Source organism: Phyllobates terribilis, unplaced genomic scaffold (assembly GCF_046119375.1).
Source record: "Phyllobates terribilis strain yellow unplaced genomic scaffold, ASM4611937v1 Scaffold_4__5_contigs__length_816908805, whole genome shotgun sequence".
NCBI lineage: Eukaryota > Metazoa > Chordata > Amphibia > Anura > Dendrobatidae > Phyllobates > Phyllobates terribilis.
In genome coordinates this window covers 653287705-653315259 of record NW_027362764.1, presented here as the reverse complement: position 1 = coordinate 653315259, position 27555 = coordinate 653287705, and the positions used below count along the sequence as shown (strand labels likewise).

Genomic DNA, 27555 nt, shown 5'->3' with positions numbered 1-27555 from the left:
AAAATAATATAAATCCCCTATCCATAACCCCTTTTATTGACCGCCCTGGGTCACGGACCGGGTCACCGCCACTGTGACATTACCCAGCATCCACCGGCCCGGCACCGGGTACCCCACGGCCCAGGGGGCGCGTCACACACCTAGTGTCAATGCTGTATTCTGTCAGTCCGCGGTCTAGTGTGAATTATGTGGTCAGTCTCGTGTAATCACAGTTTCGATTGTTTCACCACTGAGAGCAGGTGTTATGAAATATAAGAGGGGATTCCCAATTTGGAAGACAGAGGTTAATGAGAGGAAATATTCCCTATCTCTGTACCTAAGATATGGTGGTGTTATACTAGGAGTTGTGTATAAAAGATATACATTTGTAAAAGCACATACAGTATATTGTCATGTATCAGGAAGGTGGGTGTTATTACACCTCCGCAGGTCTAGAACTTAAGCCTAGACCAACGATTATCAGTAATTAATACGAGAATTAATTACCTGTTTTATGATTCCTCTGATTCACTTCTTGGAGTCCACAAACAAAAATTTCACGTTCTAGTATCTCTCTGGGATTCAGTCACCTGTAAAAAGACAAACTATATGATAATATGTTCCTGCTACATGCAATACACACCAATAAGTATAACACACTAGGGCCAAAATTACTTATCTCAGGGATAATGACTGTGCTTAGTCTATCCACAGTTTATTGTAAAAGCTGTAGTCAGTCAGTCCACAGTCTACTGTAAATGTTGTGATCAGTCAGTCCACAGTGTAGTGTAAATATTGTAATCAGTTGGTCCTTAGTTCAGCATAAATACTGTGGTTAATAAGTCCACAACTGGTGTTAGTGCTGGGATGAGTCGGTCTATAATCTATTGTGAATGTTGTGGTCAGTCAGTCCAAAGACTAGTGCAAATGATATAGACAGTCAGTCCACAGTCTGTATTATTACTGTGCTCGGTCGGTCCACACCTAGTGTAAGTGTTATAGTCAGTCGGTGAACAGCTTATTATAAATATTGTGGTCAGTCATTCCAGAGTATTGTATAACTACTGTAATCAGTCAGTGCACACCTAGTGTAAATGCTGTATTCTGTCAGTCCGCGGTCTAGTGTGAATGCTCTGGTCAGTCTCGTGTAATCACGGTTTTGATTGTTTCACCGCTGAGAGCAGGTGTATGTTATGAAACATAAGAAGGGATTCCCAATTTGGAAGACAGAGGTTAATGAGAGGAAATATTCCCTATCTCTGTACCTAAGATATGGTGGTGTTATACTAGGAGTTGTGTATAGAAGATATACATTTGTAAAAACACATACAGTATATTGTCATGTATCAGGAAGGTGGGTGTTATTACACCTCCGCAGATCTAGAACTTAAGCCTGGACCAACGATTATCAGTAATTAATACGAGAATTAATTACCTGTTTTGTGATTCCTCTAATTCTCTTCTTCAAGTCCACAAACAAAAATTTCACGTTCTAATATATCATTTGGATTCATTCACCTGTAAAAAGACAAACTATATGATAATATGTTCCTGCTACATGCTATACACACCAATAACACACTATGACCAAAATTACTTATCTCAGGGATATTGACTGTGGTCAGTCTATCAACAGTTTATTGTAAAAGCTGTAGTCAGTCAGTCCACAGTCTACTGTAAATGTTGTGATCAGTCAGTCCACAGTATAGTGTAAATATTGCAATCAGTTGGTCCTTAGTTCAGCATAAATACTGTGGTTATGTGGCGCCCCTGAGGGTTCAGTCACCACAGAGATACTGTACCTCACCCAGAGGTGTGGTGTCTCCCTTCTCTCAGGTAAGATAGGAGTGCCGCAGGGAACCCTAAAACACCCGCATCCAACATCACACTGCTCCAGGCCAGCAGGAGGGGCAAGTCGCAATGTAGTTTTCTGCTGAGCCCTGGCCCTGGCTGGAGTAGGGGGGAACCCAAAGGTAGGGGGAACCAATAGTGGGTGTGGGTGGAGGAAGCAGATACAGGAAGCACTTATACAGTAGATATAAAAGGGAAGCCATTTTTGGGTAGAAGGGGGAGTTCAGTAGTGGAGTGAGTGGAGTTTAGTGAGGGCTGTTCAGAGGAACGGTCCGGGAGCAGAGGCTCATCAGGAGCTCTGCTCCACAAGTTAGGGCCCAGGATAGAGGCCCCGGAGGGGAGCAGGGAGTAGGCTCCGTTCTAAGGAAAGGATCCCAGGGGGTACGGCACATGCAGGACGTCACCCGTACGCTCCGCTCCTGCCAGGTGTCAGGAGGGATCAGTTGCTTCATTCTAATCTCCAGGGGGTCAGGTTGGTCCCGGATCCGACGTACAGGAAGGACTTCATACCCGAGCGGGATTGAGAGTGGGCAGCGTAGGGCAGCGGAGAGAAGGACCAAGTGTGAAGACGGTCAAAGTAGGAACACGAGAAAGTGGGGTTCCGCCAGGCATTCCTAAGCTGCTTGAAGAAGGATTGAACCCCTGTCCGGTGAACGCGGCGCGACGGGGGAGGCCTTCACCTGTAAAGTGCACTTGTGAATTGCATAAGAACTGTAAGTAAAATCTTGGACGACTGCATCGAACAGCCTCTGACTGTTTCTTCACCGGCGCCATTCTTCCTCCCCGCACTAGAATGCCCAGCACACCATTCATCTATTTTACACTACCCTGAAGCTCGCTCCACCTGTGGGGAGCCGTACCATCTTTAGCTGCCCTGACATCTGCCTCAGAGGACTGTTGCAGCGCTGGTGATCCTCACCAGACACCACAGGTGGAGTCACGAACTCTCTGAACTTTTTACTAATAAGTGATACCCCTTTGTGCACTGACAGCCTTGGGCCAGCCACCGTGATTCCTCCCAAAGAGTACCCCACGGCCCTGGGGGCGAGTCATCCAACGGGCGTCACGACCAGGATACGTGACCCACCTGCCGTCTGCAGGTATTGCGTGCCTAAAGAAGTGTTTTCTGCTCAGAATGTGGCGCCCGCCCCAGAAGAACGGGCGCCATTATGGGCATGTTAAAGGACAACAAAATGGAGCCTCCCATCATGGGCCGGGTCCCAGAATGGCGCCAAAAGCAGGCCCTGCCCCTTGCAACAGTGACTGTTCGCGTAGATGTGTCCGTCAAAGCGGGGGGGCCGTCACAGGGAGTGACCGACAGCAGATCGCCATGGGGCCGCCCCCAAAAGAGGAGAGGAGGAGGAGAGAAAGAATGGAGACAGGGAGTGGTCTCCACCTGTCTGGTCAGACCGCACCCGGCAGCCGAGATGGAAGCACGAGAAACTCAGCCTCCGCCTCAGGCCTGCCACTGCAACAAGCGACCCCCCTCACCCAGGAGGGAGAGAAGGAGAAGCTGTCCCCGGAGGACATGGAGTTCCTCGAGAGTGAGGTTCTCGAGCTGGGCCAGCAGGTCGAGCGGGCCCAGCAGGCAGCGGTCGCCAAATGGAAAGGCGAGCTGCTGGAGAAGCTAAAAGCACGGCGGAAGGCAGCACCGGAAGTCAGCAGTGGCGTTCCAGCCCCGGCGGAGAACCAGGAGGCCGTGAAGAATACAGGAGCAGGTAGGAGAGAATCCCCAGTCCCGGGCGCTGCCAGCGCCGACCTGCTCCTTGGCCTCTTCCCCCCGCCTTCGCCATATACTGCCGTGCCCTGGTGGGAACAGGTGTGCCGCCCGGAACCTTCACCCCCGTGCGCGGAACCAGAGGGCCACCCACCTGGAGCCGTCCCGGAACTGCCGCCCCCGGGCGCTGCACCGGAAGGTCACATGCATAACGCCCGTTCGGAACCTCTGATCCTGGGCGCTGAAGCTACGGGCCTCTTGCTGGGAGCCCTCCCGCCACCTCCGCCTCTGTCATTTGAGTGGATCTACGGCGCGCCGGTCTTCGACTGGTCCGCCCGTTACGAGGATCAGCAGCCGTGCTCGCTCCTCCCAATACCAGCGCCCCCGGTTGCCTGCCCCGGCGGAGAGGAGTTATGCTGGGACAACCAGGGGGGGGGGAATCTGATGGGGTTCTCCCAGGAGACCGAGGCCGCTGCCCAGCAGAGGAAGGAGTTCTGCCGGCGGGAGCTCAGGCAGCTTGAAAAAGAGTGATGCATGCGGGAGGTGCGCAGTGAGCGCCTGGAGGCCCGAGACAAGGCCGCCAAGGCACAAGCCCGTCAGGCGGAGACAGCCCACCCCAGCCCCCGTGAGGAAGGCCTCATCGTAAAATTTAATCTCAAGGCTGGGTGGGGCTTCATCCGTAGTCCCGAGTTTAACAGGGACATTTTCGTCAACCGGCAGGATGTGGAGCCCGAGTTCGAAGAAGGCCATCCCGACCGGAAATTGTGTCCAGAAGATCATGTCACGTTCACCCGGCATCATGGTGAACGTGGCTGGTATGCCCTGCAGGTGTACCACGTCAACAAGGATACACCCCTGCAGGAAGTCCCTCGTGACCCGGCTGGGTCAGGGAAAGATGAGTGTTCTAGTTGTGTTATATAGTGTGAAAGTTTAAAAATGTTTCTCAAAAAGTGTGTGTTTCTACCATTACCCGTCAGGGTATACAGGCTGAGGACTGTGAGCAGCCGGACATTGACATTGTACATAGTTTAGCACTTCTTAAAGTGCATCCTCTTGGTTTTATACTTGAAACATAGTACCTCAGAACAAAAACCCGTTTGGCGTGGCGGAAGACGAGGTCCAGTATCTGGATCATCTATGCCTTGCAGCCACGCCCAGGGCCTACGTTGGGGGTTTGCGAACGGGTCCCTCATGCTGCTACTGATGCACCCTGGTGCAGGAACTCTCTTGAAAATGTTTCATATGAAAAGTGCTCTTATAATCTTTTATAATGTAACGTAACCAGTAACGTTTAAAGAAAATGTGCCTCCCATAAAGGGAAGAAATGTTATGTGTTTGTGATCTTATATGCAGATGCATCTTAAAAATTTTTGCATGTCATTTATTCTTTGTTTTGCTTTGTTCCAGCCCACGGCTGTGCTGTGTTTCACCGGGGGGGGGGGGATGTGGCGTCCCTGAGGGTTCAGTCGCCACAGAGATACTGCACCTCACCCAGAGGTGTGGTGTCTCCCTTCTCTCAGGTAAGATAGGAGTGCCGCACGGAACTCCAAAACACCTGCATCCAACATCACACTGCTCCAGGCCAGCAGGAGGGGCAAGACGCAATATAGTTTTCTGCTGAGCCCTGGCCCTGGCTGGAGTAGGGGGGAACCCAAAGGTAGGGGGAACCAATAGTGGGTGTGGGTGGAGGAAGCAGTTACAGGAAGTACTTATACAGTAGATATAAAAGGGAAGCCATTTTAGGGCAGAAGGGGGAGTTCAGTAGTGGAGTGAGTGGAGTTTAGTGAGGGCTGTTCAGAGGAACGGTCCGGGAGCAGAGGTGCAGGGCGGCACCCGTACGCCTCGCTCCTGCCAGGTGTCAGGAGGGATCGGTTACTTCATTCTAATCTACAGGGTGTCAGGTTGGTCCCGGATCCGACGTACAGGAAGGACTTCAGCATACCCGAGCGGGATTCAGAGTGGGCAGCGTAGGGCAGCGGAGAGAAGGACCAAGTGTGAAGACGGTCAAAGTAGGAACATGAGAAAGTGGGGTTCCACCAGGCATTCCTAAGCTGCATGAAGAAGGATTGAACCCCTGTCCAGTGAACGCAGCACGACGGGGGAGGCCTTCACCTGTAAAGTGCACTTGTGATTTGCCTAAGAACTGTAAGTAAAATCTTGGACGACTGCATCGAACAGCCTCTAACTGTTTCTTCACCGGCGCCATTCTTCCTCCCCGCACTATAACGCCCAGCGCACCATTCATCTATTTTACACTACCCTGAGGCCCGCTCCACCTGTGGGGAGCCGTACAAGCTTTAGCAGCCCTGACATCTGCCTCAGAGGACTGTTGCAGCGCTGGTGATCCTCACCAGACACCACAGGTGGCGTCACAAACTCTCTGAACTTTTTAATAATAAGTGATACCCCTTTGTGCACTGACCGCCCTCCCAAAGAGCACCCCACGGCCCTGGGGGCGAGTCAGTTAATAAGTCCACAACTGGAGTTAGTGCTGGGATGAGCTGGTCTATAATCTATTGTGAATGTTGTGGTCAGTCAGTCCACAGACTAGAGCAAATGATATAGACAGTCAGTCCACAGTGTGTAGTATCACTTTGCTCGGTGGGTCCACACCTAGTGTAAATGCTATGGTCAGTCGTTGCACAGTCTATTGTACATGTTGTGGTCAGTCATTCCAGAGTATTCTATAACTGCTGTATTCAGCCAATGCACACCTAGTGTAAATGCCGTGTTCTGTCAGTCAGCTGTCTAGGGTGAATGCTCTGGTCAGTCTCGTGTAATCACGGCATTGATTGTTTCACTGTTCAGAGCAGGTGTATGTTATGAAATACAAGAGGGGATTTCCAATTTGGAAGACAGAGGTTAATGAAAGGAAATATTCCCTATCTCTGTACCTAAGATATGGTGGTGTTATATTAGGAGTTGTGTATAGAAGACATACACTTGAAAAAACACATACAGTATATTGTCATGTATCAGGAAGGTGGGTGTTATTACACCTCCGCAGGTCTAGAACTTGAGCCTAGGCCAACGATTATCAGTAATTAATACAAGAATTAATTACCTGTTATGCAATTCCCCTGATTCTCGTCTTGGAGTCCACAAACAAAAATTTAACGTTCTAATATCTCACTGGCATTTAGTCACCTGTAAAAAGACAAACTATATGATAATATCTTCCTGCTACATGCAATACACATCAATAAGTTCCCAATTTGGAAGACAGAGGTTAATGAGAAGAAATGTTCCCTATCTCTGTACCTGAGATATGGTGGTGTTATACTAGGAGTTCTGTACAGAAGATATACATTTGAAAAAACACATACAGTATATTGTCATGTATCAGGAAGGTGGGTGTTATTACACCTCCGCAGGTCTAAAACTTAAGCTTAGACCAACGATTATCAGTAATTAATACGAGAATTAATTACCTGTTATGTGATTCCTCTGATTCTCTTCTTCAAGTCCACAAACAAAAATTTCACGTTCTAATATATCATTTGGATTCATTCACCTGTAAAAAGACAAACTATATGATAATATGTTCCTGCTACATGTTATACACACCAATAACACACTATGACCAAAATTACTTATCTCAGGGATATTGACTGTGTTCAGTCTATCCACAGTTTATTGTAAAAGCTGTAGTCTGTCAGTCCACAGTCTACTGTAAATGTTGTGGTCAGTCAGTCCACGGTGTAGTGTAAATATTGCAATCAGTTGGTCCTTAGTTCAGCATAAATACTGTAGTTAATAAGTCCACAACTAATGTTAGTGCTGGGATGAGCCGGTCTATAATCTATTGTGAATGTTGTGATTAGTCAGTCCACAGACTAGTGCAAATGATATAGACAGTCAGTCCACAGTCTGCATTATTACTGTGCTTGGTCGGTCCACGCCTAGCGTAAATGCTATAGTCAGTCGTTGCACAGTCTATTGTACATGTTGTGGTCAGTCATTCCAGAGTATTGTATAACTACTGTGCTCAGCCAATGCACACCTAGTGTAAATGCTGTGTTCTGTCAGTCCGTGGTCTAGAGTGAATGCTCTGGTCAGTCTCGTGTAATCACGGTATTGATTGTTTCACCGCTCAGAGCAGGTGTATGTGTGACGCCCAGCTGCGCTTGGTATCACAGATCCTAGAAAAGTGCATTGATGGATTCCTCCACAAGAGGCCCCCATAAACATTCACACATCTCCACCTTCCACCTCAGACCAGCAGAGTGAGCCCGTTAGGGATATAAATAGGGAAGGTGGAGCCAGGCAGTTGAGTTCAGCAAGTACAGGTCTGAATGCAGAGTTGAGCTCAGTTGAGTTGTAGCTCAGAATAGTGAGCTTTAGGTGTGCCGGCGCCATAAGATCGGTGAAGCGCGGCAAGCTGCCGTTAGTGTGTATAGCCTAGTGAGGGCCAAGGTAAGCCGAAGGCGAGTGGAGAGTTAGTACATAGGCGGCAGAGGAGCTTAACCGGCTCACCCCGAAGCAGGTACCGGACACCGGGTCCGAGCTTACCGGGATCTCTACGACCCAGTGAGGCATAACCGGAATCCCTGGAGAACTACAAGTCCCAGGATCGCTAAAGTGCTGATACGTAATAGAGCCGGGAAACACATAGGCCCCGCAAGCTGAGGAGCGTGTATTCCAAGAAAAGGCCCTACCACAAGGTCAGCCAGCGCAGGACAGAGACAAAGTTAGGCCTAGCTCCAGGCAGGTCAGAAACTTACTACGCAGAGGCAAGTAACAGGAGGCCCTACACCCGCTCATTGGGGAGGATCCTGATATGCACCCTTCACCCTACAGTGCTCCGGAACGTGCCTGAATTTTCATCAGTAAAAGGTACTGAAGTGACTATCGTGTCTGTCCCTGTTCTTGCTCTGACCCGGCTGGGTCTCACCTGTCCTGCATCCCCCTCTCCGTACACTGCCCTGAGGCCCAGCTCCACCTGTGGGGAGCTATACCATTGAGCTGCCTTATCATCGGCCTCAGTGGACTGCGCAGCGCTGGTGATTCTCACCAGAAGCCACAGGTGGCGTCACAAATTTTTATAAAACTAAGAAACCTATTAGCCCCTTTTTAAAGAGTGACCCCAGGGTACGGGCCCGGAAGCCGACCACCGCGACATCCCCAAGGCCAGGCAAAGGCCCGGGTACCGAGTCATCCCCATCCCCTGAGCTGGTCATCTCTCCTGGCGTCACGAACAGGATCTCGTGCCCGCTGCGACAACAGACTGTTATGCCCGTTGCCACCGGGTACTGTGCGCCTTTATTGAAGTGAACAGTATATTTGACTGTGGTGAAGAGTGCCGCCATTGCTGGGCCGCCGAGCGAGAAAAAGGGCGTAACCGCGGGAAACTGAGGGGCGTATCTACAAAAGAGCGTGAAGCCCCAGACACGCCCCACGCCTTGACGCCAAACCAGGAAGCGTCAGGTCCTGTAAGGAGCGTCGCCGATCGCTCTGCCGTAGGACGCAAGCGACTTAAGGTCCTGAAGGCGACCGTCACCTGCGGAGCTGCGGCCTACCGGAAGAAAAGAAAAGAAGGTAGGTCACGGTTAGCTAGGGGTGCACCAGAATGTCCGATGAGCAGCATAACGCCGGAATACCGGTCAACGGCCCTGATGTCCAACCCGCGCCCGACGCCGAGCAGGCCGAGGCGGCCGCTCCACCAGCAGCGCCTGTAACTCCTGTCATTCCCATAACTCTACCGTACATTCCTGGAGCAAAGTGGCTTCCACAGAACAACGGCAAACCAGATACCCTGTCTGGATTTAAATGGAAGATATGCGGTATCTTGGACATGTACCCTATGACAGGAAAACAAAGAGCCGCCGTTGTATTAGGACAACTGACCGGTGCTGCGGAGCGGGAAGTGGAAAAATGGTCGGCCGCAGACCAGGAGTCAGTGTCCACAATATTTCAAAAACTACAGACTGTCTTTGAGGATCTTACTGAGGCGGACCTCCGGATGAGGTTCTACAACTGTTCTCAACAGCCGGAGGACAATGTTCGGGACTGCGCCTGGCGTCTACAAGGGGCCCTGCGGGCTCTGAAACAGGTTAGTCCGACCAGCATAGGAAATGAAAACAAAATGCTGAAGGAACAGTTTGTCCGGGGACTGAGGTCTCCAGAGGAGAGCAGGACTGTGCGTTTGTGGTCCTTGGATCATCTAGATGCCACCTTTGACAATCTTAAGGACATGACTATAAAAGGACTGCAGCCCCTGGAAACAAATGCCATCCAATGTTACCAGGGTGGGGCTACCCCAGTACCTGCTACACCCACCTTTTCCTCAGTGGCTGCTGAAGCTAAGGTTCCAGCAACGTCCCCTAGAGAACTGGACAATCTGCGCTCTGAGGTGCGTCAGTTGAGCAAAACCCTGACCACTGTGCTGAGTGCTCTGCCGCTGCGGACGGAGCCCGAGGAAGGAGGGAAAATCCTGTTAGCCGATAGCCCTGAGGATGTCCCCTGGATGCGAAAGAGGAGGAGGCCAACAACACCCTCTATGAGGACCAGTGACCAGAGCCGTCCACAGAAAGACCCTACCTGCTACCGCTGCTGCAAGACCGGACACAAGGCCCAGAATTCTCCTTTAAACGAGAAAACCCTGGGGCCGAGGGCCGACACCCAGGAGTAAACTCCCCAGGCCCATCAGACTGGTACAACAGGTTCGTCGGAGGAAGACCTTCCCTGTCCATTGTGTTGGACGGGATCCCGATGCACGCTCTGCTGGACACAGGATCTCAGGTAACCATCATGCCTGACGTCCTCTACAAGAGGTTCTGGTCCATGGACGACCTACGTCCGCCAGCTCCAAATCTTTCTGTTTATTCCTCAAATGGACTCCCCCTTAACCTAATCGGGGTTAAGAATGTCACTGTAAAAGTGGGGAGAGTGGAGCTGAAGGACCAGGGGCTAATTGTAGTAGAGACTAATCCTGATGACGCCAGCCCGTATATGGTACTTGGCACTAACATTGTTGGTAACTGTTTGGGAGAAGTTGTGTTCTTGCTCAAACAGATAGCTGACACGGCCAGACCAAGACAGAGGAGGGCGCTGCAGAAGGAGATCCGAGTCCTGATGTACCAACAGCAAGTAAGGTTAACAGAAGGTGAAATCGGTAGTGTGCGGGTAATGGACCCCATACCCATTGTCATCCCCACAATGAGTGAAATGCTCATCTGGTGTAGAGCTGCCATAGGTCTTAGAGGACAGAGCTACCAGGCGGTAGTAGAACCCCTTTGCTCTGAGCACAGACCCACACTCTTAACCGCCAGAGGAGTGGTGGATATGTGCAATGGGAGGGTGCCCGTCCGTCTTCTCAACTGTGGGGAAGATGAGGTCAGATTGCCACGTTATGCCACTGTCGCCAAATTACATGCTGTAAATAACAACTGCATTCACAAGGCGGAGTCCTTAACCTCACCAGATGAAGTGGAGGATAATGACCTTGCAACCCAGGTGGAGGATTGGTGTCAACAGCTCCATGTTGGGACAGACACCACTCCAGCCCATCAGAAATAGGGTGTACACCGGGTGGTTCAAGAATACTCGCAGGTGTTCAGTAAACATCCACTTGACTTCGGGAGGATTAAGGGGGTTCAACACCATATCCCCACAGGTGACCATCCACCCATCAAAGAACGTTACAGGCCTATACCACCAGCACACTACCAGAAGGCTAAGGAAATGTTGCACGACATGAGAAAGGCGGGAGTAGTAAGGGACAGTTGTAGTCCCTGGGCAGCTCCCCTAGTTCTAGTTAGGAAAAAGGACGGGAGCATGAGAATGTGTGTAGATTACTGTCAAGTAAATCGCATTACACATAAAGATGCATACCCTTTACCACGCATAGAGGAGTCCCTAGCTGCCTTAAAGTCTGCAAATTACTTTTCCACCCTTGACCTCACTAGTGGGTACTGGCAGGTAGCTGTGGCTGAGGAGGATTGGGAAAAGACGGCCTTCACTACCCCGATGGGACTCTGCGAGTTCAACAGTATTGATTGATGGAGTGCTGCCTGGGACACCGCAACTTCGAGACTGTGTTACTTTACCTGGACAATGTAATAGTGTACTCCAGAACGTACGAGGACCACTTGAAACACCTGGCAGAGGTATTTGAGTCATTGTCCCGGTACGGGATGAAGTTGAAGCCCTCAAAGTGCCACCTGCTCAAGAGAAAGGTACAGTACCTGGGGCACATTGTCAGTCCGGAAGGGGTAGCACCAGACCCGGAGAAGGTCACTGCCATCCAGAAGTGGCCGGTGCCGAAGAACCTCAAAGAGGTGCGTCAGTTCTTGGGACTAGTAGGGCACTACCGGAGGTTTGTAAAAGACTACACCAAGAAAGCAGCTCCTCTGCAAGACCTCCTGGTAGGGCAGTCCCCCAAAGGCAGAAATCCCCCATTCCACTGGGGTAGGGAGTAAGCCGAGTCGTTTCAGGAGATGAAGGAGATCCTGACAGGCGATGAGATCCTAGCCTACCCTGACTACAGCCAACCGTTCCTGCTGTATACAGATGCCAGCAACGAAGGGCTGGGCGCTGTCTTAAGTCAGAAGCAGAATGGCCAAGAGAGAGTGATCGCATACTCAAGCAGGAAGCTCCGCCCGACTGAGAGAAACCCAGAGAACTATAGCAGCTTTAAGTTGGAGTTCCTGGCCTTGGTCTGGGCCATCACTGAAAGGTTTAAGCACTACCTGGCCTTCAGTAAGTTCACTGCCTTCACTGATAACAACCCCTTGACCCATCTTGAAACAGCTAAGCTAGGAGCACTGGAACAACGATGGATGGCTTGGCTGTCAAATTATCAATTCACAATTAAATACCGGGCGGGCCGCAAGAACGCGAACGCCGATGCCCTGTCCAGGATGCCTCACCAGTCAGACACAGAAGAAGAAATGGATGACCTGGAAGAGATTGAGCTACCTTCCTTTCACCGGACTGGGATGATCCACAAGCAACGCGCCTCCAGGAGGCAGCGTGGAAAGACGTTAAACCCCCTGCCTCACCACAGCTGGAAAGAGACCCAGGACAGTGACCCGGTTGTCAGCCGCTTCAAGGAGCTGATAACCCAAGAAGGTTCCTCCCTGGAGAAGGAAGCGTCTCTCCAAGCAAAGCAGCTCTGGAACGGCTGTTTATCTACCGTGAGAAGTTGTGCCGGAGGTACGTTAATCCAAAAACCCATGAGATGGTATGGCAGATAGTGGTCCCGAAGACAGACATCCAGATGGTATTAGAAGTTTACCACGATCAGGCGGGGCACTTTGGCTGGAAAAAGCTAGAGACCCTGCTGAAGTGTTGATTCTACTGGTAGGAATGCGCAGCTCCATTGAGAGGTGGTGCCGGGACTGTGGACCCTGTGGCCTTAGAAGAAAAGACTACAGCAGCCAGAAGGCACCCCTGCAACCCATTAAGACGACTCGACCCCTGGAGATCATGGCCGTGGTCCATGTCAAGCTGTCCCCCAGCAGGTCAGGGTATTCTTATGCTCTGACCATGGTGGACCACTGCTCACGTTTCCAGGTGGTCGCCCCCGTCAAAGACCTGACGGCAGAGACAGCAGCAAAGACGTTCCAAGCGTATTTCTGTAGACCACATGGTTATCCTGAGCAGGTGCTGATGGACCAAGGCCCAGCCTTTGAGGCTGAGTTGTTCAAGGAGTTCTGCCATCTCTACGGGTGTAAGAAGATAAGAACTACACCGTACCACCCACAAACCAATGGTCTCTGTGAGAAGATGAATAACATCATCATAGACCTGCTAAAGACCATATCACTTGAGGAGAGAAATCAGTGGCCAGACCTACTACCTGACCTAGTAGATCTGTATAATCATATACCAGTAAGTTCCACCAATTGCACTCTGGCATATCTCATGCGGGCAAGGCCAGGAAAGCTGCCCATGGATCGGGAGCTTGGTGTTGTTGAGCCTGAAGCTGATATGACTACTGAGGACTGGGACACGACCAGACAAGAGCAGTACAGGAGGGTACAAGCCTGTGTCGAGGACAGTCTCACTCGGGTGAGAGAAAAGCAGGAGGCGCACTACAACAAAAACGCGCCAGCAGAACCCTTCACACCTGGTGAAACAGTATTGAAAAGGAAAAGACGAAATCACAAACTTGATGACCAGTGGGAGAGAGAACCCTACACTGTGTTACCGTCAAGATTTGATAACAAGAAGACTTGCATAATCAGTCGAGATGGAGGAAGAACGTCTGCTACAGTGTCCAGGGACCACCTAAAGTTGTGTCCAGACTTACTGAAACCCCAAGAAGAAGCACCTCTCATTATCTCGGAGGAGCCTAAAGAAGCAGTGATCCACACTGACTTAGGAGATTTCCCGGCAGATTGGCCCCAACTAGGAGGAGCAGTAGTCATCCCTGTAATCACCTTCTACCCACAGCAAGAAGAACCTATAAGTGCTGAAGAAGAGCCTGCTCAAGCAGAATCCCCGGAGAAGGATCCCCGGTTGGAACAGAGCAAGAAGTCCCAGCCAATGGTATGCTTGCTAGTCCAGTAGTGAGGTCAAAACAGTTATGTAGCCTACTAGTACTTCACGCATACCGGTACTACGCAGATCAACACGTAGCACGCGAGGTCAACCCCCTGTCAGGTACAAGCAGTAAAATAGTCAAATTTCTGAAAATATAGATAGTTACCCCTGGGGTATTGCGTATTAAATTGTAATGTGTAACATACCTGGCGGCGTCCTTGCATAGTGGTCCATCTCCCACTGTGCAAGAGCGCGCACTTGATCTCCAGTCCAGTTTGCTAGCCTGGCTTTCCTCCATGCTGTCTGTTTGCCTCTGTGTCTGCTGCTTAAGGGCGGCGCCCGATCACTTCCTGCTTTTTGTACCTGCTGCAGACACACCCCTTGTGCGTCCTCAGCCTATTGCTGTCTGCCATCTGGTATTTAACCCAGCTGCTCCAATGAATCCCTGCCTGAGCATTGTGTTCTGTCAGTTGGCCTTTGGTTACTGATATGCCAGGTCCCGTTTATGTTTCCTGCCTTCGGTATCAGTTCCCGTGTCTGAACTGTGTCCTGTCTGTATTATCTTCTAGCCTGTTGTCTTCTGCTTATCCTGGAGGCTGTATTTCCAGGCCTGTGTGAACCCGCTCCTGTATCTTGCTGCTGTGTCTGTTCTTGTCTGAATACTCTCCTAGCCTGTTTTGTTTTTCTCTATGTCCGTACTTTTTCTTTTTCTGCAGAGTCTGAACTCGTACCTAACTCCTGCTCGTTGTCACTGTACTTCCGTTTGTGAGTTTGTGGTCCACTCGCTACTTCTCTGCAAGTACCCTGTGGGTATCTAGTTCTGCCTTTTCCTTCTAGTCTGTTCCGTGTGTACAGAGCCCTGTCCCCACCGCGTCTGCGGTTTTCGGTTTGCTCAGCTCTGTCCACCGCGTCTGCGGTTTTCGGTTTGCTCAGCTCTGTCCACCGCGTCTGCGGTTTTCGCTTTGCTCAGCTCTGTCCACCGCGTCTGCGGTTTTCGGTTTGCTCAGCTCTGTCCACCGCGTCTGCGGTTTTCGGTTTGCTCAGCTCTGTCCACCGCGTCTGCGGTTTTCGCTTTGCTCAGCTCTGTCCACCGCGTCTGCGGTTTTCGCTTTGCTCAGCTCTGTCCACCGCGTCTGCGGTTTTCGCTTTGCTCAGCTCTGTCCACCGCGTCTGCGGTTTTCGCTTTGCTCAGCTCTGTCCACCGCGTCTGCGGTTTTCGGTTTGCTCAGCTCTGTCCACCGCGTCTGCGGTTTTCGCTTTGCTCAGCCCTGTCCACCGCGTCTGCGGTTTTCGCTTTGCTCAGCTCTGTCCACCGCGTCTGCGGTTTTCGCTTTGCTCAGCTCTGTCCACCGCGTCTGCGGTTTTTGCTTTGCTCAGCTCAGTCCACCGCGTCTGCGGTTTTCGCTTTGCTCAGCTCTGTCCACTGCGTCTGCGGTTTTCGCTTTGCTCAGCTCTGTCCACCGCGTCTGCGGTTTTCGCTTTGCTCAGCTCTGTCCACCGCGTCTGCGGTTTTCGCTTTGCTCAGCTCTGTCCACCGCGTCTGCGGTTTTCGCTTTGCTCAGCCCTGTCCACCGCGTCTGCGGTTTTCGCTTTGCTCAGCTCTGTCCACCGCGTCTGCGGTTTTCGCTTTGCTCAGCTCTGTCCACCGCGTCTGCGGTTTTTGCTTTGCTCAGCTCAGTCCACCGCGTCTGCGGTTTTCGCTTTGCTCAGCTCTGTCCACCGCGTCTGCGGTTTTCGCTTTGCTCAGCTCTGTCCACCGCGTCTGCGGTTTTCGCTTTGCTCAGCTCTGTCCACCGCGTCTGCGGTTTTCGCTTTGCTCTGCCCTGTCCACCGCATCTGCGGTTTTGAATTTGTCTCCCAGTCTGTACTGGACCCTACCCAGCCTGCACTCTAGTCTGCCTGTTCCTGTATTCCCCGGTGTGGGTCAACAGCCATGTCCGGAGTCTGACCTGGAGTAGACCCTGGTTCCTCTGCTCGGTTCCTCCCTGGTGCACTGGCGTCGTATGCCGTCGTGCGACCTTGGTCGGATCGGGCAGATACTTAGTTATGCCCCTCCAGGCACTCTCCGGTTCATTGCACAGTGGAATCACTACATAAACATGCACACGCCAGTCAAGCCGGGCGTGTGCATTACATAATGTACTGTATTATTGTGCATTTTCATGCATATGTATATTATTTTGTGCTTTGCTTTATTATTGAACAGTTCAAGTGGCATGGACACTTTACTTTATTAATTCCTTTATTGTTTGCATAAAGAACTGCGTGGCTGAGGACTATGTGCAGCCCAAAAACTGCTTTTTGTATATAATTGCACTCCCTGGAGTGCCCCTTTAGGTGACCTCAGAAGGAAAACCTGTCTGGAGTGGCTCTATTGAAGGGCCAACTCGGGATCTTCATGCCTTGCAGCCACCGCAGGACCTACAATGAGGGTTTGAGACAGGTCCCTCAAACCACCAAGTACTCTACCCTGTGAGATGGACATCCTGTCTGGGAACCTCACCAAAAGAGACTTGAATTCTGAGGACGCTTTGTACTTGTTAATATTGTTATGCAACGTTTAAGAAATGTGCCTCCCATAAAGGGAAGATTGTTAATGCTTATTGTTGTTAAAAAAATGTACTTTAGCCCGGGAGTACTGAGCTTTGCTAGGGGGGAATGTGACGCCCAGCTGCGCTTGGTATCACAGATCCTAGAAGAGTGCATTGATGGATTCCTCCACAAGAGGCCCCCATAAACATTCACACATCTCCACTTTCCACCTCAGACCAGCAGAGGGAGCCCGTTAGGGATATAAATAGGGAAGGTGGAGCCAGGCAGTTGAGTTCAGCAAGTACAGGTCTGAATGCAGAGTTGATCTCAGTTGAGTTGTAGCTCAGAATAGTGAGCTTTAGGTGTGCCGGCGCCATAAGATCGGTGAAGCGCGGCAAGCTGCCGTTAGTGTGTATAGCCTAGTGAGGGCCAAGGTAAGCCGAAGGCGAGTGGAGAGTTAGTACATAGGGGGCAGAGGAGCTTAACCGGCTCACCCCGAAGCAGGTACCGGACACCGGGTCCGAGCTTACGGGATCTCTACGACCCAGTGAGGCATAACCGGAATCCCTGGAGAACTACAAGTCCCAGGATCGCTAAAGTGCTGATACGTAATAGAGTCGGGAAACACATAGGCCCTGCAAGCTGAGGAGCGTGTATTCCAAGAAAAGGCCCTACCACAAGGTCAGCCAGCGCAGGACAGAGACAAAGTTAGGCCTAGCTCCAGGCAGGTCAGAAACTTACTACGCAGAGGCAAGTAACAGGAGGCCCTACACCGGCCCATTGGGGAGGATCCTGATATGCACCCTTCACCCTACAGTGCTCCAGGATGTGCCTGAATTTCCATCAGTAAAAGGTACTGAAGTGACTATCGTGTCTGTCCCTGTTCTTGCTCTGACTCGGCTGGGTTTCACCTGTCCTGCATCCCCCTCTCCGTACGCTGCCCTGAGGCCCAGCAACACCTGTGGGGAGCTATACCATTGAGCTGCCTTATCATCGGCCTCAGTGGACTGCGCAGCGCTGGTGATTCTCACCAGAAGCCACAGGTGGCGTCACGAACTTTTATAAAACTAAGAAACCTATTAGCCCCTTTTTAAAGAGTGACCCCAGGGTACGGGCCCGGGAGACGACCACCGCGACATCCTCAAGGCCAGGCAAAGGCCCGGGTACCGAGTCATCCCCATCCCCTGGGCTGGTCATATGTTATGAAATATAAGAGGGGATTCCCAATTTGGAAGACAGAGGTTAATGAGAGGAAATATTCCCTATCTCTGTACCTAAGATATGGTGGTGTTATACTAGGAGTTGTGTAAGAAGATATACACTTGAAAAAACACATACAGTATATTGTCATGTATCAGGAAGGTGGGTGTTATTACACCTCCGCAGATCTAGAACTTAAGCCTAGACCAACGATTATCAGTAATTAATACGAGAATTAATTACCTGTTATGCAATTCCCCTGATTCTCTTCTTGGAGTCCACAAACAAAAATTTCACGGTCTCATATCTCACTGGGATTCAGTCACCTGTAAAAAGACGAACTATATGATAATATGTTCCTGCTACATGCAATACACACCAACAAGTATAACACACTAGGGCCAAAATTACTTATCTCAGGGATAATGACTGTGCTTAGTCTATCCACAGTTTATTGTAAAAGCTGTAGTCAGTCAGTCCACAGTCTACTGTAAATGTTGTGGTCAGTCAGTCCACAGTGTAGTGTAAATATTGTAATCAGTCGGTCCTTAGTTCAGTATATATACTGTGGTTAATAAGTCCACAGCTAGTATTAGTGCTGGGATTAGCCGGTCTATAATCTATTGTGAATGTTGTGGTCATTCAGTCCAAAGACTAGTGCAAATGATATAGACAGTCAGTCCACAGTCTGTATTATTACTGTGCTCGGTCGGTCCACACCTAGTGTAAATGTTATGGTCAGTCGGTGCACAGCTTATTATAAATATTGTGGTCAGTCATTCCAGAATATTGTATAACTACTGTGCTCAGTCAATGCACACCTAGTGTAAATGCTGTGTTCTGTCAGTCCGGGGTCTAGGGTGAATGCAGTGGTCAGTCTCATGTAATCACTGTATTGATACTTTCACTGCTGAGAGCAGGTGTATGTTATGAAGCATAAGAAGGGATTCCAAATTTGGAAGACAGAGGATAATGAGAAGAAATGTCCCCTATCTCTGTACCTGAGATATGGTAGTGTTATACTAGTAGTTATGTATAGAAGATATACATTTGAAAAAACACATACAGTATATTGTCATGTATCAGGAAGGTGTTATTACACCTCCGCAGGTCTAGAACTTAAGCCCAAACCAACAATTATCAGTAATTAATACGAGAATTAATTACCTGTTATGTGATTCCTCTGTTTCGCTTCTTCAAGTCCACTAGCGAAAATTTTACGTTCTAATACCACACTGGGATTCATTCACCTGTAAAAAGACAAACTATATGATAATATGTTCCTGCTACATGCTATACACACCAATAACACACTATGACCAAAATTACTTATCTCAGGGGGATAATGACTGTGGTCAGTCTATCCACAGTTTATTGTAAAAGCTGTAGTCAGTCAGTCCACAGTCTACTGTAAATGTTGTGGTCAGTCAGTCCATGGTGTAGTGTAAATATTGTAATCAGTCGGTCCTTAGTTCAGCATAAATACTGTGGTAAATAAGTCCACAACTAGTGTTAGCGCTGGGATGAGCCGGTCTATAATCTATTGTGAATGTTGTGGTCAGTCAGTCCACAGACTAGTGCCAATGATATAGACAGTTAGTCAACAGTCTTGTATTATTACTGTGCTCGGTCGGTCCACACCTAGTGTAAATGCTATGGTCAGTCGGTGCACAGTCTATTGTAAATGTTGTTGTCAGTAATTCCAGAGTATTGTATAACTACTATGCTCAGTCAATGCACACCTAGTGTAAATGCTGTGCTCTGTCAATCCGCGGTCTAGTGTGAATGCTCTGGTCAGTCTCGTGTAATCACGGTTTTGATTGTTTCACCGCTGAGAGCAGGTGTATGTTATGAAATATAAGAGGGGATTCCCAATTTGGAAGACAGAGGTTAATGAGAGGAAATATTCCCTATCTCTGTACATAAGATATGGTGGTGTTATACTAGGAGTTGTGTATAGAAGACATACATTTGAAAAAACACATACAGTATATTGTCATGTATCAGGAAGGTGGGTGTTATTACACCTCCGCAGGTCTAAAACTTAAGCTTAGACCAATGATTATCAGTAATTAATACGAGAATTAATTACCTGTTATGCAATTCCCCTGATTCTCTTCTTGGAGTCCACAAACAAAAATTTAACGTTCTAATATCTCACTGGCATTCAGTCACCTGTAAAAAGACAAACTATATGATAATATCTTCCTGCTACATGCAATACACATCAATAAGTTCCCAATTTGGAAGACAGAGGTTAATGAGAAGAAATGTTCCCTATCTCTGTACCTGAGATATGGTGGTGTTATACTAGGAGTTCTGTACAGAAGATATACATTTGTAAAAGCACATACAGTATATTGTCATGTATCAGGAAGGTGGGTGTTATTACACCTCCGCAGGTCTAAAACTTAAGCTTAGACCAACGATTATCAGTAATTAATACGAGAATTAATTACCTGTTATGTGATTCCTCTGATTCTCTTCTTCAAGTCCACAAACAAAAATTTCACGTTCTAATATATCATTTGGATTCATTCACCTGTAAAAAGACAAACTATCTATCTATATAATTGTCTTATCCCGTCTGTCTGTCTGTCTGTCTGTCCAGGAAATCCCGCGTCGCTGATTGGTCCGGCCATGGCCAATCAGCGACACGGCATTTCACAAAAAGATGGCGGCCGTTAGCGGCTGATCTGCCGCACGGAGGTCAGCGGCGATGCAGCTGGGAGATGACGCCGGCTGCTCGCAGCATACGTCCCCCAACCGGAGGCGCCGCTGACCCCCATGCGGCTACTGTCGGGAGATCAGCGGCTACGGCCGCTTATCTCCGGACGGTAAAAGTGACGCCCCTCCCCTCTCCTCCCCTCCTCTACTCTCTCCTCCCCTCCTCTCCTCCCCTCTCCTCCTGTCCCTCCCCCCGCTCGCTCAGGACCCCGGCACCCGGCGCCATACTTACCCCTCCCCTCTCCTCCTCTCCCCTCCCCTCTCCTCCCCCCCCCGCTCGCTCAGGACCCCGGCACCCGGCGCCATACTTACCCCTCCCCGTGCCTGCGCAGCAGTTCCTGTGTGACGTGTCAGGTCAGAGAGCGCGGTGACGTCTTTACACCGCGCTCTCTCCTGACCGGTCACAGCGCACAGCCGGAACATGCGGGCTACGCTGGAGTCCAGAGTAGCAGCTGACAAGTGAGGTGAGTATTGGATTTTTTTTTTTTTTTATTGTATGGGGCCATAGGGCATTAAATGGTGGGGTGGGGAAGTGTAACATCGTGGAGGGGCCATTATAAGGGAAGGAGGTTGTGACATCCTCCATGGGGCACTATGGGGGGGATGTGACATCCTGCATGGGGTATTATATAGGGGGGGATGTGACATCCTGTATGGGGCATTATAAGGGAGGGGGGGTTGTCACATCCTGCATGGGGCACTATGGGGGGGATGTGACATCCTGCATGGGGTATTATAAGGGAGGGCTGGATGTCACATCCAGCATGGGGTATTATAACGGACGGGGGATGTGACATCCTGCATGTCGCATTATATAGGGGGGGGGGAGTCACATCCTGCATGGGGCATATTCTAGAATACCCGATGCGTTAGAATCGGGCAACCATCTAGTATGATAATATGTTCCTGCTACATGCTATACACACCAATAACACACTATGACCAAAATTACTTATCTCAGGGATATTCACTGTGGTCAGTCTATCCACAGTTTATTGTAAAACCTGTAGTCAGTCAGTCCACAGTCTACTGTAAATGTTGTGGTCAGTCAGTCCACAGTGTAGTGTAAATATTGCAATCAGTCGGTCCTTAGTTCAGCATAAATACTGTGGTTAATAAGTCCACAACTAATGTTAGTGCTGGGATGAGCCGGTCTATAATCTATTGTGAATGTTGTGGTCAGTCAGTCCACAGACTAGTGAAAATGATATAGACAGTCAGTCCACAGTCTGTATTATTACTGTGCTCGTTCGGTCCACACCTAGTGTAAATGCTATGGTCAGTCGTTGCACAGTCTATTGTACTTGTTGTGGTCAGTAATTAAAGAGTTTTGCATAACTACTGTGCTCAGTCAATGCCCACCTAGTGTCAATGCTGTATTCTGTCAGTCCGCGGTCTAGTGTGAATGCTGTGGTCAGTCTCGTGTAATCACGGTATTGATTGTTTCACCGCTGAGAGCAGGTGTATGTTATAAAATATAAGAGGGGATTCCCAATTTGGAAGACAGAGGATAATGAGAGGAAATATTCCCTATCTCTGTACCTGAGATATGGTGGTGTTATACTAGAAGTTGTGTATAGAAGATATACATTTGTAAAAACACATACAGTATATTGTCATGTATCAGGAAGGTGGGTGTTATTACACCTCCGCAGGTCTAGAACTTAAGCCTAGACCAACGATTATCAGTAATTAATACGAGAATTAATTACCTGTTATGTGATTCCTCTGATTCTCTTCTTGATGTCCACAAACAAAAATTGCACGTTCTACTATCTCATTGGGATTCAGTCACCTGTAAAAAGACAAACTATATGATAATATGTTCCTGCTACATTCTATACACACCAATAAGTATAACACACTAGGGCCAAAATTGCATATCTCAGGGATATTGACTGTGCTTAGTCTATCCACAGTTTACTGTAAAAGCTGTAGTCAGTCAGTCCACAGTCTACTGTAAATGCTGTGATCAGTCAGTCCACAGTGTAGTTTAAATATTGTAATCAGTTGGTCCTTAGTTCAGCATAAATACTGTGGTTAATAATTCTACAACTATTGTTAGTGCTGGGATGAGCCGGTCTATAATCTATTGTGAATGTTGTGGTCAGTCAGTCCAAAGACTAATGCAAATGATATAGACATTCAGTCCACAGTTTGTATTATTACTGTGCTCGTGTGGCGCCCTGCTGCGCATTTGTGCCAAAGATCCCAGAGTGGTGCATGGACGGACTTCTCCACAAGAGGCCCTCGTAGCATTCACACACCTCCACCCTACCACCTCAGACCACCAGAGGGAGCCCGGATAGGGATATATATACTGGAGGGTGGAGTTAGGCAGGCAGTCTGTGAGAAGGTCAGTCTGTGAGAAGGCCAGTCTGTTGAGAGGAGCTCCTGCAGAAGCTAGCCTGCAGTGGAGCTCAGTCAGTTCAGTGCAGACTCAGAGAGTTTGAGTTAGTGAGCCAAGGGCGTGCCGATGCCAAAAGAGCGTTGAAGAATAGCGAGGCCTACTGCCCGTGTGAAGCCTAGTGAAGGCCCCGAGCGTGGCCGAAGGCGAGTGGAGTAAGCAAGCGACATAGCGGGGCAGAGGAGCTTAACCAGCTCACCCCAAAACCATTTACCGGACACCGAGTCCGCGCCTACAGGGGGCCTATATCCCCAGCAGGAATAACCGGAACCCCTGGAGAACTATACGTCCCAGGTTCACCAGAAGCTGATTGTTATACCAGGGCCAGGAGTCACGGAGCCCCAAGAGACCAGGGAGTGTGATCTCCAACAGAAGGCCCTACCACCAGGTCAGCAGGTGCAAGACAGAGACCAAGTTAGGCCTAGCTCCAGGCAGGTCAGAATCTTATCAAGGAAAGGCAAAGAACAGGAGGCCCCACACCCGCTCACTGGGGAGAGTCCTGATATGCACCCTTCACCCTGAAGTACCCTGGACCGTGCCAGAAACACCACCAGGAAAGGTACTGAAGTGAACTGCTGTGTGTGTGCCTATTCTTCCTCTGACCCGGCTGGGTCCCCTCTGTCCTGCATCCCTACACTTACGCTGCCCTGAGGCCCCGCTCCACCTGTGGGGAGCCGCACCAACTAAGCTGCCTGAACACTGGCCTCAGAGGACTGTCGCAGCGCTGGTGATCCTCACCAGATACCACAGGTGGCGTCATGAACATTCCCTATCCCATATAACTTTCCCCCTTCTTTTAAGAGTGACCCCAGGGTACGGGCCCGGGAGCCAACCACCGCGACATCCCCCAAGATCAGGCAACAACAAGGCCCAGGCGCCGAGTCGTCCCCATCCCTTGGGTGCCTCATCTCTTCCTGGCGTCACGAACAGGATTCCGTGCCCGCTGCAATGACGGAGTGTTGTGCCCGTTGCCACCGGGTACTGTGCGCCTTTAATCAGAACTGTGTATTTAACTGTGGCGAAGATCGCAGCCATTCTTGTGCCGCTGAGCAGGAAGAAGGGCGTAACCGCGGGAAACTGAGAGGAGTACCTGCTGAAGCGCGCGAAGCCCCGGACACGCCCCACGCCTCGACGTCAAACCAGGAAGCGCCAGGTCCTGGGAGGAGCCCCGGTGAGCGCTCTGACGTAGGACGCAAACGACGCAAGGTCCTGAAGGAAGACCGCCACCTGCGGATCTGCGGCCTACCGGAAGAAAAGAAAAGAAGGTAGGCCGCGGTTCACTAGGGGGGCGGCAGAATGTCCGAAGAACAGCACAACGCCGGAGTACCGGTTAACGGCCCTGATGATCAACCCGCGCCCTGCGCCGAGCAGGCCGGAGCAGCCGCTCCACCAGCAGGGCTTGTAACCCCTGTCATACCCCTGGCCCTACCGTACATCCCTGGTTCGAAGTGGCTCCCCCAGTACAGCGGCAAACCAGATACCCTGTCTGGATTCAAAAGGAAAATATGCGGTATACTGGACATGTACTCTATGACAGGCAAGCAAAGAGCCGCTGTTGTATTGGGACAATTGACTGGTGCTGCGGAGCGAGAAGTAGAAACCTGGTCGGCTGCAGACCAGGAGTCAGTGTCCGCAATCTTTAAAAAGTTACAGACTGTCTTTGAGAATCGTACTGAGACAGACCTCCGGATGAGGTTCTACAACTGCTCTCAGCAACCGGAGGACAGTGTTCGGGACTATGCCTGGCGTTTACAAGGGGCCCTGCGAGCTCTGAAACAGGTTAGTCCAACCAGCATCAATAATGAAAATAAAATGCTGAAGGAACAGTTTATCCGGGGACTGAGGTCTCAAGAGGAGAGCAGGACTGTGCGTTGGTGGTCGCTGGATCATCCAGATGCCACCTTTGACACCCTTAAGGACTTGGCTATAAAAGGACTGCAGCCCCTGGAAACAACTGCTATCCAATGTTACCAGGGTGGGGCCACCCCAGTGCCTGCAGCGTCCACCTTTTCCCCGGTGGCTGCTGAAGCCAAGGTTCCAGCAACAGTCGTTGCACAGTCTATTGTATATGTTGTTGTCAGTAATTCCAGAGTTTTGTATAACTACTGTGCTCAGTCAATGCACACCTAGTGTCAAAGCTGTATTCTGTCAGTTCGCGGTCTAGTGTGAATGCTATGGTCAGTCTCGTGTAATCACGGTTTTGATTGTTTCACCGCTGAGAGTGTGGCGCCCCTGAGGGTTCGGTCGCGACAGAGTTACTGCACCACACCCAGAGGTGTGGTGTCTCCCTTCTCTCAGGTAAGGAGGGAGTGCTGCACGGGACCCCAACACCTACATCCAACACTACACTACCCCAGGCCAGCAGGAGGGGCAAGACGCAATGTAGTTTTCTGCTGAGCCCTGTCCCTGGCTGGGGTGGGGGGAACCCAAAGGTAGGGGGAACCAGTAGTGGGTGTGGGTGGAGGAAGTAGTTTAGGGGAGCACTCATACAGTAGATATATAAAAAGGTAGACATCTTAAAAAGTAGTGGTTGGTTGAGTAGGGACAGTTCGGAGGAACAGTCTGGGAGCAGAGTCTCTGTAGGAGCTCTGCTCCACTACAAGGGCCTAGGACAGAGGCCCAGGAGGGGAGCAGGGAGTAAGCTCCGTTCTGCAGAAGGGATCCTAGGGGGGTACGGCGAGTGCAGGCAACACCCTAACACCCCGAACCTGCCAAGTGTCAGGAGGATCTAGGCCGCAAGAAGGAGACCGGCCCCTGGCCCAGTCGTGCAGCTTCAGGCCTCGGCTGGAAAAACCGGAGGCTTCTGGCTTCTATAGCCGGAAGCCAAACCCCCCACTTCAATCCAAGTAAGGTCAAGCAGGTCTGTGCAACTCCGACGGACAGAGGGACCTCGCAGCAACCGAACAGGATTCACAGTGGGAAGCGCATGGCAGGAGGGCGTAACACCCAGCGTGAAGTCGGTCTAGAGAGTCACATAAGAAAGTGGGGTTCTGCCAGGTACACCCGAGCTGCCTGAGGAAGGACTGAACCCCTGCCCGGTGAACGTAGTGCGATGCGGGAGGCTTGCACAAGTACAGTGCACCTGTGGACAGTCTAAGAACTGTGAGTAAATCTTGGATGACTGCACTGAGTTCCCTCCGTTCCTTTCTTTCGCCGGCGCCATTTCCCTCCCTGCACTACAACGCCCAGCGCACCTCCATTCATCTACACTGCCCTGAGGCTTGCTCCACCTGTGGGGAGCCGTTCTATCTCAAGCTGCCCTAACACCTGCCTCAGAGGACTGTCGCAGGGCTGGTGATCCTCACCAGACACCACAGGTGGCGTCACGACAAATCCCCTATAAATATTCCCCTTTTTGCACTGACCGCCCTGGGTCACGGTCCGGGCCAGCCACTGTGATCTCTTCCCCAAAAGCAGTCATAAGGCCCGGCTGCCGAGTACCCCACGGCCCTGGGAGTGAGTCAAGAGCAGGTGTATGTTATGAAATAAAAGAGGGGATTCCCAATTTGGAAGACAGAGGTTAATGAGAGGAAATATTCCCTATCTCTGTACATAAGATATGATGGTGTTATACTAGTAGTTGTGTAAGAAGATATACATTTGTAAAAACACATACAGTATATTGTCATGTATCAGGAAGGTGGGTGTTATTACACCTCCGCAGGTCTAGAACTTAAGCCTAGACCAACGATTATCAGTAATTAATACGAGAATTAATTACCTGTTATGTGATTCCTCTGATTCTCTTCTTGGAGTCCACAAACAAAAATTTCACATTTTAGCATCTCATTGGGATTCATTCACTTGTAAAAAGACAAACTATATGATAATATGTTCCTGCTACATGCTATACACACCAATAACACACTATGACCAAAATTACTTATCTCAGGGATATTGACTGTGGTCAGTTTATCCACAGTTTATTGTAAAAGCTGTAGTCAGTCAGTCCACAGTCTATTGTAAATGTTGTGGTCAGTCAGTCCACAGTGTAGTGTAAATATTGTAATCAGTTGGTCCTTAGTTCAGCATAAATACTGTGGTTAATAAGTCCACAACTAGTGTTAGTGCTGGGATGAGCCAGTCTATAATGTATTGTGAATGTTGTGGTCAGTCAGTCCACAGACTAGTGCAAATGATATAGACAGTCAGTCCACAGTCTGTATTATTACTGTGATCGGTCGGTCCACACCTAGTGTAAATGCTATGGTCAGTCGTTGCACAGTCTATTGTAAATGTTGTGGTCAGTCATTCCAGAGTATTGTATAACTACTGTGCTCAGTCAGTGCACACCTAGTGTAAATGCTGTGTTCTGTCAGTCCGCGGTCTAGTGTAAATATTGTAATCAGTTGGTCCTTAGTTCAGCATAAATACTGTGGTTAATAAGTCCACAACTAATGTTAGTGCTGGGATGAGCCGGTCTATAATCTATTGTGAATGTTGTGGTCAGTCAGTCCACAGACTTGTGCAAATCATATAGACAGTCAGTCCACATTCTTGTATTATTACTGTGCTTGGTCGGTCCACACCTAGTGTAAATGCTATGGTCAGTCGGTGCACAGTCTATTGTAAATGTTGTGGTCAGTTATTCCAGAGTATTGTATAACTACTGTGCTCAGTCAATGCACACCTAGTGTAAATGCTGTGTTCTGTC

The 27555-nt window shown here is 49.8% G+C and overlaps 2 long non-coding RNA genes across 2 annotated transcripts; both read right to left on the bottom strand.

The window, feature by feature from the left end:
- Positions 1 to 475: 475 nt before the first annotated feature.
- On the bottom strand, positions 476 to 6698 carry LOC141264472 (uncharacterized). Its single transcript, XR_012319958.1, has 3 exons — positions 6612 to 6698; positions 1415 to 1497; positions 476 to 569 (listed from the first exon to the last, which is right to left on the bottom strand). It is a non-coding gene; the product is annotated as an uncharacterized lncRNA (long non-coding RNA).
- A 269-nt stretch (positions 6699 to 6967) lies between these two features.
- On the bottom strand, positions 6968 to 19021 carry LOC141264471 (uncharacterized). Its single transcript, XR_012319957.1, has 3 exons — positions 18935 to 19021; positions 18011 to 18093; positions 6968 to 7061 (listed from the first exon to the last, which is right to left on the bottom strand). It is a non-coding gene; the product is annotated as an uncharacterized lncRNA (long non-coding RNA).
- Positions 19022 to 27555: the final 8534 nt, after the last annotated feature.